Source organism: Acyrthosiphon pisum, chromosome A1 (assembly GCF_005508785.2).
Source record: "Acyrthosiphon pisum isolate AL4f chromosome A1, pea_aphid_22Mar2018_4r6ur, whole genome shotgun sequence".
Classification (NCBI taxonomy): domain Eukaryota; kingdom Metazoa; phylum Arthropoda; class Insecta; order Hemiptera; family Aphididae; genus Acyrthosiphon; species Acyrthosiphon pisum.
The window spans coordinates 149,126,470-149,132,607 of record NC_042494.1 but is presented as its reverse complement, the minus strand read 5'-3'; the positions used below and the strand labels follow the sequence as shown (position 1 = coordinate 149,132,607).

General features: G+C 33.1%; 1 protein-coding gene across 1 annotated transcript in view; it reads left to right on the top strand.

The window, feature by feature from the left end:
* Nucleotides 1-1,177: 1,177 nt before the first annotated feature.
* Nucleotides 1,178-6,138, top strand: part of LOC100163850 (leucine-rich repeats and immunoglobulin-like domains protein 1) — a 31,366-nt gene continuing 26,405 nt past the window's right edge. Inside the window, exon 1 of the mRNA XM_001949543.5 lies at nt 1,178-1,793. The gene's annotated coding sequence lies outside the window, so the exon portion shown is untranslated. The remainder of the gene's footprint in view (nt 1,794-6,138) is intronic.

Below are 6,138 nucleotides of genomic sequence, written 5' to 3'. Positions count from 1 at the left end.
AAGTAATTATTATATCAGGTTATTTTCAAATTAATGTTGTCAAAGACCAAAATATTGACTAACGAGACAACGAGAGACCATTACGTCATTATAGTAGGTATAGTAGGTACCTCGTACCTAAGTCCTAACTTATATGTAACTATATATATTAGTCATCAATAGGTATAATAAATATTAATTCCAATTGATTTAGAACCTAAACGGAATATGCCAATCATAAATTATATTTTTCAATTTGCGGGAATATTATATACAATATATACACATGGTGAGTATAAGTGCGAATAACACATCGTACCTACAATATACATTAATATTACCGTATAGTAATTATACAACATCAAGACGGCGGCGTTTGTATTATTTATAATATTATATATTTTTATAGGATGCGCATATTATATGGCCATATAGGTACCTAGGTATTAGTGTATTACTACATGGACATGGGTCAATATAATATGTGCATCTTTATATGTCATGTAGGTACCTACCTATGTATGTTTGTTTCCAAAACATGGCCGGCGTCGGGTGGATCGCGAACACGGTTTTGTATAATATAAGAAATCATAATATAATGTACGATTCGCCACCGTCACTGATATAATAGTATTGTGTATATAATCTGGTATACACGTCGGCGTCAACTACACTGTGCGATGTCAATGGTGTCATCATCATTATAATAAAATGATAAATCGTAATAAATCGCTAATCGAGAACTAGTGTATAGGTATGAGTAGGAATAAATGAAGACGGTGCCAGAGAGAGAGAGATAGAGAGAGAGAAACAATTTGAACACGACAATAATATATTATTATATCAAATAATAAGACGTGGTCCGTCGTCGTACATTGAGCGCAAGCACACACGCTCAAGAGCGCGCACACACACACACACACACACACACACTAACACATTCGTGTATATAGGGTGTATCCGAAGGATTTTTGACAGTTAAACATTGTAATTACATTTAAATAACATGTCATGCCTTCCAGATACACCCTGTATACACTTGCACGTATATAATATATGTATACACACTGACACACACACACACAATCCCTCACTCATCCACCGGTATAAAGACGCGCACAATATGTACAGCCGTATAGGTACTTATCGCGTGCGCGCGCTCGTGTAATTCGTGTTTATTGCTATTCCCGTCGGTCGGACGGTCCATTTAAAAGTGTATTCTTGACGTGTGTCCCCTTTGCCGATCCGCGCGGGTCAGTTTGATAGCATTTGCCGCGCGCACGCAACGCATCTCAGGCCACGACGCGCACCCGGAACGGATTCGAGACGATATTCTATAATATTCAATCAGTCATCGACCATCATATAATAATATAATATAGTGTATTGGACATAACGTTGTTGTAAATTATTATTATTATTATAGGTACGTTTCGCACGTCGGTCGGCTACCGGATAGGCAATATTGCAATATAGCTGTCGTCACCACGCGACAGATTTTGGTCTCACGCGGTCCCTTTTTCCATCTCCTCGGCGAGAGTAGAGACTCATCGCGGCTCGTCTTCGGTGCGCGATCGGCATTTTGATTTTTTTCTAAACATTTTTTCGGCAAGCACCGTTCGGGACCCGTCGTACGGTCTACTATATAATATATTTACGTCCATATACTCACGTGTAGTGCGCTTACCGGAAGTCGAAAAGTCGTTAACGTCGATCCGCCGACGTCTTCCAATCACCGTGGACCGCGAACGAGGACTGAAACTCCGCCGCCGTCTCCTTCAGGCCGTAACGTAGTCGTCGCCGGATGATGTTTAGTAAGCACACCAAATATGATTGTACACCTATATAATATTATTGCTGTTATATATTATATTGCGAGAAGCCGCGGCGACGGGTGAATACAAACGGCAAAAAAAAGCCCTTTACGCGGAGAACGCGTGTGCGTGATAGGACTTATGTACAGTACTTGGGTATAAAATTATAGGTACTTACCCGCCCGCGTGATGCGTCGGACGGACGGACGCGGTGAAAATGCGCCCATGGCCGCGACACGTCGTTCCCGCCGACCGTCCGCCGCTTTTGTTCGCGCGGGTTGGCAAAGACGCATAAAATAAATGCTCCCGTCAAGGAAGTTGTACCACCGCCGAAACCGTAGGGTTTTCCGCACGATTCCCGTCCGTTACGGGACACGAGTTTATAGGACTATCCGTAGGCACACTCCTTATATTTCACTGGGCTAGTACGGCTTCGATACTACAATGTTTGGATATTGTGGATATAAAATAACTGCGCAAATCGACGAAATCTCTTCGCCGCATTGCGATGTCCCTTGCTACTGGTTGTTACCTTTTTGCACACACTGATATGTTTTTGAAACTGCAGATTATTACATCAAAACATCGGTAACGGATATCTACTGATTCTTTTTTGTTTTTATTCTAAAGGGAATTTTAAGGAAACGCGGTTGAGGAATTAGGTTTTCACCTGCTGCAGCGAGCCGATTTCCTATACGAACATCCCTGTGCAAATATGTATATGTCTATAGTGTATAATATGTTTATACCTACATGGTATGACGATTATGATTAGATATAGATAGTTTAACGCCTATTACTTTCTAAAATTATATGACATAATCACGCCTAATTTACGCTTGATATTTTGCACCAATGCACTCCCTCGCTTAAAATATAGGGATTTTAACAGCATTAAAAAAAAAAGAAGACAAATACGCTTTATACATATATGTCGGTTTATTATATTATACGACTATATAGGTATTTCCTAAAACGTTACAAGAGTTTCACTTACCTATATTCATTGGCGAAACTATGGTGGGGGGGGTGCTTTGGGTCCTTAGCACCCCCTAAAAAATCTTTAGGTCCTATTGAGTCACAAAAAAACCTGGAACTTAAGCACCCCTTAGTTCAAATGTCTAGTTGCGCCAATGCCTATATTGCGTACCTACCTAATATTTTAACATAGAATATTATGTAGACATGACGAGTAAATTTATAAAATATCAACTATCAACCCCCCCCCCCCCCCACGACCCACTTATATACGTATTTTAGGTTTTGTCCTATTATATTATTTAGTATTCATTGAATGCGAAAGTCTTCAGATTTCAGGACTAACTCAATAAGTAATGAGTAATAAACATATTATTTTCAATTTTTTTCCATGCATAATAAGTAGGTAATTGACAAATAATATGTTTTATATTGGATATGCATACCTAGTCTTGTTTAGTTGTTTATTAGTAAACAACACTAGTATTATAATATCAAACACAAGCCGATATAGGTATTACACATTTGTATGTTAAATAATTTTAAAACCAACAACATTTATCTAACATAATCAAAATTGAACAAAGTTTTTCATCATATTAGTATAGTGTAGTATTATGTATAATGTACAATCAATGTCTAACGTCCAATTGCGTTTAATCTAGAAAAAAATATCGATGACTAAATAACTGTAATATTAATTTATGCCTTCGGTTTTTAATACATACCTATCTAATATATTTTATATAGATTATACTTCTATCGTCGGTCGCCGTGTATAAGAAAAACCATGCAAATATAATAAACTTCAACAATTATTATCAGATGTTATGTGATACAGCGATATCGATGTCTATTATTCGTTAATAGAATTGTGAGAATAAGTATTATAGACTATATTAAAATATTACTGTTCTTTCTATAAATTATAACTGTAAAAAAACATTTCAGAATTAGATAATAAAAAAATCTTACAAAAGGACATAGCCAAACGATTGTATGAAAATATCAAGAATTTCAATATATTTTAAGAGGTGTGTTGCTCATAACTCATTGAGTCATAACAAAATGTTTGTAAATAAAAATTTAAAAAAAAATCAAGTAATTTTCACCAAACGTTTGTTTTAATTTATTTTGTTTTGATAATAGACATATTCTAAGTAATATTATGGCTAAGTAAAATGAAAATATTTCTCAAACAAAAAGCACTTAATTAAAAACGCATAATTATTTATATTATTTTTATATTTCCGTATTACCTAAATGTACCAGGAATAGTATACTTGTCGATGTTCATAATTCCGTATTGTTAAATTCTCAAAAAGAGAAAAAAAATTGAAATATACATTATATCATCTTAACTAATTGAGACAAAAACTTTTGTTGTTCGTTATTAGTTTATTACATGTATTATAATATATTTTTATTAGATTATTACTTTTTGTCATATGTGATAAGAAACACATTGTCAATGGTCGATACATTATTAATAATTATTGTACTTGAAAGTTGAAATCGTATATATTCAAGTTATAAAAGAAATACATTTATAAGCTGTTAAGTTGTTTGTGTTAAGGCGCCCGGTGCCAATGTAATTTTGTCCACAAAAATACGCTCTATACGGGAATAATGATCCAGCTGTTTGTAGAATCAACCAAATTTGATAATTTTTTTCAACTAATATAGGGTAATATTTTCTACAGGCCACATTGCACTCAGTTTTTCAATAATTTAATCTTAAACTTAATAATACGTATTAAAAAGTAATCCAATATTAAGCTTTATTGTACAAAATATAATATACCATTCATTGAAATAAAATAAAAAATCGGAATTCAATGCGGCCATTTGGAAATTTTTTTACTTCAGATAAAAAAATATTTATTAAACCCAATAATTCTTTAGGGCTTGAGAATTATTATTCCTGTGCAGTTTTTTTTTGGATATAATACACCGTATCAACCCCCTCTAAATAGGTATCGGGCAGTAGATTAATATAGGAAAGTATTATAATAAGGTGACAACTAAAATTTTTTTTTATTTTTTTATTTTTAAGCTAGAGAATTGTACAATCTGTAAAGTAATGGTTTACAAGTGATTAAAGAACTAGTATAGAAAAGACAAAATAATATGCGGGTAATGTAACAAACAGGTTGAATAATTGCAATTATTTTCATCAATTTACACAGGGCTTGAGTAAAGAGACCAGCCATTGATGGGACTTCATAACATATGTGGTTAAACTAAAATATAAAATTGCGGAAAATTTGAAAAACCGGCACCGAGGTCCGGGCTCTTTAATAAAAATAAAACAGTGTCACAACAGAAAAAACGTGTATATAAAAAAAATTCAATTATCCAAATATAGATAGGATAAATATGATTTAGGTTAATATCTGGATAATTGGTCCAGCCCGACACTATTTGTAAGCCTATCACAATTCACATTCTCATTTCTCACGAGCATTATTCGATAGATGAATTTTTAACAAATTATTTAGACCACACGTCACTGTTTTTTCATGCATCATAATATCTATATTATTTTATGTTTATTATATTTGAATTTCACACTAGGTATTTTCGTAACCATAACTCGTTTCACGTTTGCAAGCGTTATAATTATTTAGTGCCACTCAAGGCTGTGGTGTATTTATGGGGTGGTGACATGGGTAATATACAGTGCCGGATCTAAGTCTCGGGAGGCCGAGGTGCAAATACCAATTAGAGGCCCCTTAAAAAAAAAATTTGCTTGACATAACACATGTCAATTTATTTTATACGTGTTGATATATATTAAATTATGAAATACACATTACACTCACTATTTCCTTACCTATACGGCTATACCTCTTAGATATGAAGTATTAATGTATGCTATTATAACATAAATCGAGTCAATCGAAATCATTAATAATTAATATAATAATGAGAAATGACTGTATTCTCAACATTGTGCTAAAATTGAAGGAAACAAATAGGTATAAAAAGTTTGAAATAGATCAAAAATAAAAATCAACAATATTATAAATAGTTTTTAATACTTAAATACATTTATTTCAAAAAGTTTTTTTTTCTTGATTTGATATTAGCAAAGTTATTAATTATTTGTGATATATTTATTTCATTTGTTCTTTCTCTTTCTATGTTTAATACTGCAATATTACTTAGTCTATATTGACTCATAGAGATTCTCAAATAGTTTTTTATTATTTTTAATTTAGAAAAAGAACGTTCTGCTTCTGCAACAGTAATAGGTATGATTATAAATATTACACATGCGCTTAAAACATCTGGAAATACAATGGATAAATCATTTTCAACAATATAAATGGCCAAGCTCTTAAGTTTTAAGTTTTAAGGTTGA